This window comes from Dipodomys merriami, unplaced genomic scaffold, assembly GCF_024711535.1.
Source record: "Dipodomys merriami isolate MVZ:Mamm:240054 unplaced genomic scaffold, mDipMer1.0.p SCAF_347, whole genome shotgun sequence".
NCBI lineage: Eukaryota > Metazoa > Chordata > Mammalia > Rodentia > Heteromyidae > Dipodomys > Dipodomys merriami.
In genome coordinates this window covers 223,902-236,445 of record NW_027205015.1, presented here as the reverse complement: position 1 = coordinate 236,445, position 12,544 = coordinate 223,902, and the positions used below count along the sequence as shown (strand labels likewise).

The following is a 12,544-nucleotide window of genomic DNA, read 5'->3' as shown; positions in this document are numbered from 1 at the left end:
AGCATTTGACAAGATCTAACACCCCTTTATTATCAAGGTTCTGGAAAAATTAGGAATCCATGAAACATTCCTCAATACAATAAAGGCTGTATATGACAAACCTACAGCCACCATTATACTCAATGGTGAAAAACTAAAGCCAATTCCTTTAAAATCAGGACTGAGACAAGTATGTCCACTCTCTCAACTGCTCTTCAATCTTGTATTAGAATGCCTAGCTACAGAAATAATACAAGATGCTAACATAAAGGGGATCTAAATAGGGAAAGAAGAAGTAAAACTCTCTCTCTTTGCAGATGACATGATTTGTATTTAAAGAATCCCATGGACTCCACTCCAAAATTACTCAAGATGATTCAAAACTTTGGCAAAGTAGAGGGGTATAAAATTAACCTTCAAAAATCAATGGCTTTTCTGTATGCCGACAATGAGAAAAGTGTGGCTTGAATAGGAACGTAACTCCATTCATAATAGCCTCACAAAAAAATGAAATATCTAAGAATTAACTTTAGCAAAGAAGTGAAGGACCTCTATGATGAAAACTTAAAAAAACAGAAAAAGGAAATCAAAACAGAACTTAGAAAGTGGCAAAAACACCCATGCTCCGTGATTGGAAAGATCAACATCATGAAAATGGCAATACTTCCCAAGGCTATCTACAAATACAATGTGATACCTATTAATATTCAAACTTCATTCTTCAAGAAAATAGAACAGACAATCCAAAAATTCACATGGAACAAAAGACACGGAATAGAAAAAAACGATATTTAACAGAAAGAACAGTGCTGGAGTAATATCAATATCAAATTCCAAAATCTACTACAAAGCCAAAGTAAACAAAACAGCTTGGAACTGGCACAAGAACAAACCTCAGGACCAATGGAATAGAATTGAAAACCCAGAAATGTACCTACAGACCTGTAGCCATCTAATATTCGATAAGGAATCTAAAAAATAGAATAGAAGAAAGACAGCCTTTTCAGTAAATGTGCTGTCACATTTGGTTAACTACTTGTAGAAAACTAAAGCTAGATCCTTATATATCACCCTGCACAAGAATCAACTCCAAATGGACCAAACACCTTGGAGTTAAAACAGACAGTCTGAAAAAATTACAGGATGGAATAGGAGAAACTCTAAGTATCCTTGCAAATCCCATAATTTTCTTAATAGAGACCCAGAAACACAACAAATCAAAAAAAAATTGGACTTATTAGATTGCATGAAATTGCAGAGCTTCTGCATGGCAAAGGACATAGCTAGCAAGATCAATAGAAAGCCCACGGATTCGGAGATCTTCATTAGCCATACAACGGACAAGGGTCTCATGTCTAAAATATGCCCAGAACTCAAAAAACTATGTTTTCGCAGCATTATTTACCATAGCTAAGATATGGAACCAACCCAGATGCCCCTCAGTAGATGAATGGATCAAGAAAATGTGGTATATATACACAAGGGAATTCTTTGCCTCCATCAGAACGAATGACATTGTCCCATTTGTTAGGAAATGACAAGACTTGGACAAAAGTATGTTAAGTAAGCCAGGCCCAAAGAAACATAGGTCTCACGGTTTCCCTTATTTGCAATAACTAGTATATGTCTGAGTCAAACAGGAAAGGTCAGATAAGCTGATGTTAGGGAAATATACCCAAAGATAAGTATTCAAATGATTTTTCTTTAATCCAATTGTTTCTAATATATTTATAAGATGATTTCTATGTTGCTTTGTATGTCATTCCCCTATGGTTTAGCGACTGCTTTCACTGTATTTGATGTTGGTATAATTTTTGGAGGGGAAGGGAAAAAATATCATTTAAATTGGGATACAGTTGGACCCATTGCAACAATGAGATATAGAAGTCGTTATGTCGTAAAACGAACTTTACAACGTTGATGGGTGTGGGGGAGGATCAGGTGTCAGAGCTAGTGGGAGTTTGGGAAGGGAGAGGAAGGGGAAACAAAGAGGAGGCAACAATGCTTGATAAGAAATGTATTCATTATCTTGTTCATGTTATTGTAACTCCTCTGTGCAGTATTTTCACAATAAAAAGAAAGAAAATGAATTACACTTCATATATAAAAAATGTTCTGTGCTTAATTCAGCAGGAAATACATAACATTGGAATAATAGAGAGAAGATTAGAATGGCCCCTGTGCAAGCATGACATGCAAATTCTTGAAGTGTTCCATATTTTTACAACATGTGCTGGAGGGTATGTGGACAGAAGGGAACCCTACCGAATCCTTGGTGGGGGTGTAAACTTGATCAACCACTTTGGAAAGCAGTATGGAGGTTCCTCAAAAGACTCCCCATAAAGCCCCCCCATGACCCAGCAATCCCACTTTTGGGCATTCACCCAAATGATCACAAATAAGACCACAAAAAAACTACCAGCACAACTATGTTTACTGCCCCATTATTTACGATAGATAAGGTATGGAACCAATTCTGATTCCCCTCAATTGATGATCAAGATAATTTGATAGATAGATAGATAGATAGATAGATAGATAGATAGATAGATAGATAGATAGATAGATAGATAGATAGATGGATAGATGGATAGATAGATAGATAGATAGATAGATAGATAGATAGATAGATAGATAGATAGATAGATAGATAGATAGATAGATAGATAGATAGATAGATAGATAGATAGAATAGATAGATAGATAGATAGATAGATAGATAGATAGATAGATAGATAGATAGATAAATAGATGCATTCTATGCCTCCATCTGAAAGAATGACATCACTCAATTTGTTAGGAAATGGAAAGACTTGGAAAAAAAACATATTAAGTTAAGTAAGACAAGTTCAAAGAAACATAAGACCCCTGGTTTCCCTTATTTTCAGTTACTCATATATGTCTGGGATAAATAAAAAAGGTCAAAAGCTATGTGCATATGACTAGATAAGATGATGTTAAGGAAAATGTACTCCAAGATACTGACAAAAGTGGTTTTTTTCTTGCTTGCTATTGTTTTTAATGGACTTACAATGTATGATGTGATTTTTTTTGATTCTTTATATTTTCCTCCCCCACTTTATAACACCTGTTTTCACTGGATTTGAAGTTGGTGCACCAATATCTTATATATACACTTTTCTAATTTGGGGAGGTGAAAGGAAAAAACATAATGCTTAAATAGGATACAGGTTGACCCATTGTAACAATGAGATGCACAAGACACTATGATGAAAAATGAAGTTTATATTTAGGCAGGGCGGGGGAAACGGGGAGGAGAGGGTACTTGTGGAGGTTAGATAGAAAGGATGATGGGCGAAAATAAAGGAGGAGGTAACAATGCTTGTTAGGAAACGTACTCATTACCTTTCTCATGTAAATCTGAGCCCTGCGCACAGTATTTTTACAATAAAAATGTATGAAAATGATCTGAGAAGGAAAAGTTTATTTTCCCTATTTTCCCTATATAATATCTTTAACAAAGAAATTAATGCAAAACACTGACATGAAAGTGTTTTGAAAAAGTGTGTTTGTGTGTGTGTCTGTGCGCACCCGCGCACATGTGAGTACTCGTGCATTTGTGTTGGCATGCTCAGAGTTTGAACTCAGGACTTCAAGGCCTTGCTAGGCATTTCCTCTCTATATTGATGAGGTATTATATAAGCTACATCACCATTCCTGGCTCTTTGGTAGTTCATTAAAAGTTTTGAAAAATAATCTCATGAATTTTTTGTTTTTTGCTCTGATTGTCTTCCAACTGTTATCCACAGATCTGGTGCTCCTGAGTAGACATCCCAAGTAGACAGGATTACAGGTGTGACCATCCAGCACAAGGCTTTAAAAATAATTTTAAAAATAGAAAAATATTTACTTCACGGGAGCCTGTTTTATTATCTACTAATTTTAAAGCATTTTGAACTGATTATATGTGAATTCATTTTGCTTCTGGATTCTTAAAAACTGTAAGTGATTATATTTGAAAGTTTTATTACTTTTTAAAAAGGAAACGAAATGTGGGACAGAATAAATTTGCCCCTCTTTGGACCTCAATTTGTGCGCTCAGTTCTGAGCATGATAAGCCAATGTCACCAAAACAATCTGGGTTGAAGACAAAATGTGACAGAAAAAAATCACCATGGGCATTGCTATGCTATTATTTCTTGGACAAAATGAATATTGAATTGAGAGTGTAAGAAAATGGAGAGATTTTACTAATCATTTTGTATTGCTGAAAGACTGTTGGAAACTTTGACTCATTTCCTTCCTCACTGTGTGTATTTGGGCCATACAATTTGTGCCTTTAATTACAATTTTTCCCAACATTAAAATGGTAATAACATGAGCATTATTTGCAATATCTAGTATAGGTATGAGTCAAGCGGAAAAGGTCAGATAATGTGATGTTAGGAAAATGAACCCTTAAATATGTATTTTAATGTTTTCGTTTCTTTTATGCATGTGTTTCTAACGCATTTATAAGATTATTTCTTTGTTGCTTTGTATGTCCCTCCCCCACAGTGTAACCCCCGCTTTCACTATATTTGATGTGAGTATCCTTTCCATGTATTTAAATGAAGAAATACTGGTTTGATTTAATCTGATTCTACTTGTGTGGACACACCGAAAATCACTCGCCAAGTTCAAGAGCACATAAATGAAACACACATCATTTTTGTCAGTTGCTTTAATTGTGTTATACATATTTCTTGACAGGTTACAAATTATTCTCAAATTTTAATACATTAAAATACTTACTTTTTTCTTATTTTCTTGGTCAGGAAATCAGCAATACCTCAGTCAACATTTCTAACATAGGACTTTTCACATGGGTTGGTTAAATGTTGACCTGAGCTCCAGTCTTCTGAGGACTCACTCATGTGCTTAGGAAATGAAGATGGCTGTTGGAAAAGAGGTCAAGGAAGGATGCCATTTAAAGCCTTATAACTTTATTCTATACCAGGATAATCTCCTGCTGCTTTGGTTGTTGAGAGTGTCTACAAGAGCAAGCATTCCATGCGAAGCAGGGAATCAGCATATGACCTTTACTTACTGAGATTTCTGAATGACTTGCTATCACTTGTACTGAATTTTGCAAGTCAGTTCTGTCAAAACCAACCAGTTTTAAGAGATAAGAGGAGTGGTAAAAGAACTCTTAGAGACAAATACATCTTGAACATATTTTGTTCCAAACATTCAATCTAAGGCATATTCAGCAAGTAGTGAAACTTGTGTTGGCTGTGACTATGTGTCTTTCTCCAGGTGTGCATGTATGCAAGTGTAAATGTATGTGTGTATTTGTGTATATAGTAACATAAATGTGTACATATATAATGGCATATACAAATATACATATATAAATATAGTGCATATATATGAAGTGTTCCGTGACTTAATCTCTAGTTCCCAGCACCTTGTCCTTCTCACAAAGTGTTCATGATAAACTATTCTGAGGATCTGTGCTCTATGATGGGCATCCTTTGTACTTACTTCCCCCATTAGCTTGTTCTTCATCCCTGTGAACAACTTCGGTCTACTTTCCATAGGATAGATTTGTTTTCATTACATGTATTTCCTTACTGATAATAAAAGAAAAATGATGTTTGTAAAAGAAAAAGAACATTTAGGTCACAGTTTAAAAGTATCTTATATGTCCCAATGATTCCTATGAGATAAAATATATAATATTTTATATGAAATATAAAAAATTTATAATAGTAGTAAAAGTGAAAGGGAATTCTTGCCATTTAGAATGGCAAAGAATAATATCACGTCACTGTTACAACTCTCGAAGAATGCAAGGATAACTGATGGTCCCTATCATGTTCCCCCAAAATCAGTGGATCCTGAAGTATAATAGTAGACCAGCAGAAATTCTAAGTAGAAGACATGGAGCCAGAAAGAGAAAGAGAATGAATGAGAGAGAAAAAAGACAGAGAAATATCATAATAATGAAAGTGCATAACAGATAAACAAGAGTTGTATGAGAATATTCATACTGCTATCTTTAGACTCTAAATGTACATTTGAAGGTATCTGATGTATGATAACACATCAACATAAAATATAAAGTGATTTTGATAAAAATAAAAATGACTAAGAAGAAATTATAAATGCAAAAACAATCTTCACAGAAGCAAACTCTCAGAGATATTTCATGACTTTGAAAAGGATTAAGTGGCCGAAGTTAAAATAAATTTCAAAGTATGACAATTCACAAAAATATAAAAAGAGCCTGATGCTGTGGTTCCTGCCTGAAATTCTAGCTACTCAGGAGGCTGAGATTTGAGGACCTTGGTTCAAAGCCAGCACAGGCAGGAAAGTCCATGAGATTCTCATCTACAATAAACCACTAGAAAACTGGAAGTGGCTCTGTGGCTCAAGCGGTAGAGGGGTCGCCTTGAGCTGAAGATCATAAGGAGAGTTCCCAAGCCAAGAATTCAAGCACCATATCAGACTATAGATAGATAGATAGATAGATAGATAGATAGATAGATAGATAGATAGATAGATAGATAGATGATAGATAGATAGATAGATATAGCTATAGATCTATATTCATATTCATATATTTCATTATATAACCCAAAGCAGAAAGCAAATAATTTTTAGATTATTTTTTAAAACAGTCTCTCAGGAGCTGGGAAGGTCGCTCAGTGGTAGATTACTTGTCATGCATGCATGAGGTCCTGGTTTAATTCCTCAGCACCACATAAGTAGAAAAAGACGAAAGTGGTGCTGTGGCTCAGGTGATAGCAGTAGCCTTGAGCTGAGGAACAGCACCCAGGCCCCGGATTTCAACCGCAATGATCAACAAAATCAAAATATAAAACAAAACAAAACACAGTCTCTCACATTTGTGGCCTCAACTCTGTAATACCGCTGCTTCAGCCTAGGGCTAAGATTTTAGGTCTGGACATTTATCAATACTCCTGATTCACACTTTACTTGAAGATTTTTTAATAAATATTTTGTTCTTAATTTTCCTCTTTATAAATTCACATGCACCTATAAAAATGGTTTTGCCATCCCAGTAACCTTCTCAAAGTACGACTTACAAAAAGTTGTATTATATTACAACAAGGGAAACAATAATACAAATAAATAAAGCCAATTATTAAATATTAATGATTAATAAAATATAAAACAAAACAATTACCAGTGTTTTCAGTATTTGATGGTGTACTACATATTAGGTTTTACTATTTTCTCATATTCCTGTATATTTAAAACTGGCTAAGATTATGATGTTCAACAAGAGTTTTATAGGCTATGTGTAGTCTTTAAAGTTACCAACTAAGATGACTATTTATGACTCATCTCATGAATTGTATATGGCTTATATCATCATTTGTTCCTCGCTAAAATATAAAGTAAGGAAGCCCTAAAGTTTTAACATAAGCTGTGTAGTTAACAAAGTCTTAACTCTTCACTTGACTTCTTTACACAAAGACTTTGCAACTTCTCATTAGTAAAGTTTCTGAAAATGAACATACTTAGTAGAATGTCTACTACCGTCAATCTTAAATACTTTATAGAAAAGTTTTATGACCTGCCAAACAGTCCTAATTATGGCATATATAAGCAAATTCCCAAAATTAAATATATTTAAAACATTAAAACTTTTAACAAACCTTACCACTTGCTGCAGTGTCCATTAAGACAGGTGCTTGTATAGGATAATTGTATTTCTCCTCCTACACATCTCTTGAACAACAAATATCTGGACTTATTTTGTTTTTGTCATGTCAAAATTGCCTTTATTCTTAAATGTGTGCTTAGGTAAGAAGTACATGGTTCTAAAATTTCACGACTTACTTTTTGATGAATTGTCTAGTTTCAGAAAATCGTACTTTCTCTCAAATCTCACATATATCCAAAGGCATTAATTGTTCAGGACTTTATCACACTAGATAGATCAACTCGGGAAAAACTCAACAGAGAAACTGCAGACCTTAACAATTGCATAGATCAACTAGATTTAACAGAAATCTACCGAATATTCCACCCAGCAGCATCAGCATACACGTTCTTCCCAACAGCACATGGAACATTTTCCGAAATAGAACACATTTTAGGTCACAAACCAAACTTGTAAATAAACATTAAAATATTGAAGTTATACCTTGCATTCTCCCAGATGACAAGGCAAAAAATATAACTCAACACCTAAAGCCACCAAAGAAATTCCTGTAACAAGTGGAGGCTAAACAACACACTGTTGAGCCACCAGTGGATCATGGAAGAGGTTAGAAATGAAATTCAAGTGGTCATGATATTCAACAAAAATGAACACACACACTCCCAGCTCCTCTGGGAAAGAGCAAAGGGAGTACTCAGAGACAAGTTTATATATTTGAGTTCCTACATCAACTAACTGGAGAGATCTGAAACCAATAATTTAATGAGACATCAAGCATCCTTGAAAAAGAGCAGCAAGATAAAACCCAATCCAGGAGATTGAAATAAATAATCAAAATTAAATCAGAATTAAATGAATTAAAATCCAATAACAACATGGAAAGAATAAAAAAAAGAGTTGTTTCTTCGAAAAAATTAACACAAGTGAGAGACGGTTAGCAAATCTTATTAGAAAAACAAGAGAACACACCCAAATAAACTCAGAGAAGAGAATGGAAACATCACCACAGAAACAAACAAGATTGATAACATTATATGGAAATACTTCTCGAAACTTTTTGTTAATAAGTTTGAGAACTTTGCAGAAATAGGCCTTTTCCAAGCAAATATGGACATGCCGAAACTGAAACAAGATGAGTCAAGCCATCTTAACAGGCCCATATCAAGCCTTAAAATAAAAACAGCCATAAGAGACCTCCCATCTAAGAAAAGCCCAGGATCAGATGGCTTTACAGCAAAATTCTACAAGGCCTTCAAAGCAGAGCTCACACAAATACTCCTCCAACTCTTCAATTAAATAGAAAGAGAAAGTTCACTACCAAACTCATTCTTTGAAGCCATAATCACCCTCATCCCAAAACCAGGAAAGGACTCATTAAAGAAAGAGAACTATAGACCAATTTCTTTGATGAATATTGATGCAGAACTTCTGAACAAAATGTTGGCAAATCGACTTCAGCAATTACTCCAATAAATTATACACCATGATCAAACAGGATTCAATTTCAGGGATGCAAAGCTGGTTCAATATTCACAAATCAATTAACATTATTCATCACATCAACAAAAACAAGGATGAGAACCATATGGTTATTTCAATAGATGCAGAAAAAGCATTTGACAAGATCTAACACCCCTTTATTATCAAGGTTCTGGAAAAATTAGGAATCCATGAAACATTCCTCAATACAATAAAGGCTGTATATGACAAACCTACAGCCACCATTATACTCAATGGTGAAAAACTAAAGCCAATTCCTTTAAAATCAGGACTGAGACAAGTATGTCCACTCTCTCAACTGCTCTTCAATCTTGTATTAGAATGCCTAGCTACAGAAATAATACAAGATGCTAACATAAAGGGGATCTAAATAGGGAAAGAAGAAGTAAAACTCTCTCTCTTTGCAGATGACATGATTTGTATTTAAAGAATCCCATGGACTCCACTCCAAAATTACTCAAGATGATTCAAAACTTTGGCAAAGTAGAGGGGTATAAAATTAACCTTCAAAAATCAATGGCTTTTCTGTATGCCGACAATGAGAAAAGTGTGGCTTGAATAGGAACGTAACTCCATTCATAATAGCCTCACAAAAAAATGAAATATCTAAGAATTAACTTTAGCAAAGAAGTGAAGGACCTCTATGATGAAAACTTAAAAAAACAGAAAAAGGAAATCAAAACAGAACTTAGAAAGTGGCAAAAACACCCATGCTCCGTGATTGGAAAGATCAACATCATGAAAATGGCAATACTTCCCAAGGCTATCTACAAATACAATGTGATACCTATTAATATTCAAACTTCATTCTTCAAGAAAATAGAACAGACAATCCAAAAATTCACATGGAACAAAAGACACGGAATAGAAAAAAACGATATTTAACAGAAAGAACAGTGCTGGAGTAATATCAATATCAAATTCCAAAATCTACTACAAAGCCAAAGTAAACAAAACAGCTTGGAACTGGCACAAGAACAAACCTCAGGACCAATGGAATAGAATTGAAAACCCAGAAATGTACCTACAGACCTGTAGCCATCTAATATTCGATAAGGAATCTAAAAAATAGAATAGAAGAAAGACAGCCTTTTCAGTAAATGTGCTGTCACATTTGGTTAACTACTTGTAGAAAACTAAAGCTAGATCCTTATATATCACCCTGCACAAGAATCAACTCCAAATGGACCAAACACCTTGGAGTTAAAACAGACAGTCTGAAAAAATTACAGGATGGAATAGGAGAAACTCTAAGTATCCTTGCAAATCCCATAATTTTCTTAATAGAGACCCAGAAACACAACAAATCAAAAAAAAATTGGACTTATTAGATTGCATGAAATTGCAGAGCTTCTGCATGGCAAAGGACATAGCTAGCAAGATCAATAGAAAGCCCACGGATTCGGAGATCTTCATTAGCCATACAACGGACAAGGGTCTCATGTCTAAAATATGCCCAGAACTCAAAAAACTATGTTTTCGCAGCATTATTTACCATAGCTAAGATATGGAACCAACCCAGATGCCCCTCAGTAGATGAATGGATCAAGAAAATGTGGTATATATACACAAGGGAATTCTTTGCCTCCATCAGAACGAATGACATTGTCCCATTTGTTAGGAAATGACAAGACTTGGACAAAAGTATGTTAAGTAAGCCAGGCCCAAAGAAACATAGGTCTCACGGTTTCCCTTATTTGCAATAACTAGTATATGTCTGAGTCAAACAGGAAAGGTCAGATAAGCTGATGTTAGGGAAATATACCCAAAGATAAGTATTCAAATGATTTTTCTTTAATCCAATTGTTTCTAATATATTTATAAGATGATTTCTATGTTGCTTTGTATGTCATTCCCCTATGGTTTAGCGACTGCTTTCACTGTATTTGATGTTGGTATAATTTTTGGAGGGGAAGGGAAAAAATATCATTTAAATTGGGATACAGTTGGACCCATTGCAACAATGAGATATAGAAGTCGTTATGTCGTAAAACGAACTTTACAACGTTGATGGGTGTGGGGGAGGATCAGGTGTCAGAGCTAGTGGGAGTTTGGGAAGGGAGAGGAAGGGGAAACAAAGAGGAGGCAACAATGCTTGATAAGAAATGTATTCATTATCTTGTTCATGTTATTGTAACTCCTCTGTGCAGTATTTTCACAATAAAAAGAAAGAAAATGAATTACACTTCATATATAAAAAATGTTCTGTGCTTAATTCAGCAGGAAATACATAACATTGGAATAATAGAGAGAAGATTAGAATGGCCCCTGTGCAAGCATGACATGCAAATTCTTGAAGTGTTCCATATTTTTACAACATGTGCTGGAGGGTATGTGGACAGAAGGGAACCCTACCGAATCCTTGGTGGGGGTGTAAACTTGATCAACCACTTTGGAAAGCAGTATGGAGGTTCCTCAAAAGACTCCCCATAAAGCCCCCCCATGACCCAGCAATCCCACTTTTGGGCATTCACCCAAATGATCACAAATAAGACCACAAAAAAACTACCAGCACAACTATGTTTACTGCCCCATTATTTACGATAGATAAGGTATGGAACCAATTCTGATTCCCCTCAATTGATGATCAAGATAATTTGATAGATAGATAGATAGATAGATAGATAGATAGATAGATAGATAGATAGATAGATAGATAGATAGATAGATGGATAGATGGATAGATAGATAGATAGATAGATAGATAGATAGATAGATAGATAGATAGATAGATAGATAGATAGATAGATAGATAGATAGATAGATAGATAGATAGAATAGAATAGATAGATAGATAGATAGATAGATAGATAGATAGATAGATAGATAGATAGATAAATAGATGCATTCTATGCCTCCATCTGAAAGAATGACATCACTCAATTTGTTAGGAAATGGAAAGACTTGGAAAAAAAACATATTAAGTTAAGTAAGACAAGTTCAAAGAAACATAAGACCCCTGGTTTCCCTTATTTTCAGTTACTCATATATGTCTGGGATAAATAAAAAAGGTCAAAAGCTATGTGCATATGACTAGATAAGATGATGTTAAGGAAAATGTACTCCAAGATACTGACAAAAGTGGTTTTTTTCTTGCTTGCTATTGTTTTTAATGGACTTACAATGTATGATGTGATTTTTTTTGATTCTTTATATTTTCCTCCCCCACTTTATAACACCTGTTTTCACTGGATTTGAAGTTGGTGCACCAATATCTTATATATACACTTTTCTAATTTGGGGAGGTGAAAGGAAAAAACATAATGCTTAAATAGGATACAGGTTGACCCATTGTAACAATGAGATGCACAAGACACTATGATGAAAAATGAAGTTTATATTTAGGCAGGGCGGGGGAAACGGGGAGGAGAGGGTACTTGTGGAGGTTAGATAGAAAGGATGATGGGCGAAAATAAAGGAGGAGGT

At 34.7% G+C, this 12,544-nt stretch overlaps 2 non-coding genes across 2 annotated transcripts; both read left to right on the top strand.

Moving 5' to 3' along the window:
* The first annotated feature begins 2,092 nt into the window (after positions 1-2,092).
* LOC138803728 (U6 spliceosomal RNA) lies at positions 2,093-2,202 on the top strand. The gene has a single exon (XR_011365027.1). It is a non-coding gene; the product is annotated as a U6 spliceosomal RNA (small nuclear RNA).
* A 9,119-nt stretch (positions 2,203-11,321) lies between these two features.
* On the top strand, positions 11,322-11,431 carry LOC138803740 (U6 spliceosomal RNA). Its single transcript, XR_011365033.1, has one exon. It is a non-coding gene; the product is annotated as a U6 spliceosomal RNA (small nuclear RNA).
* Positions 11,432-12,544: the final 1,113 nt, after the last annotated feature.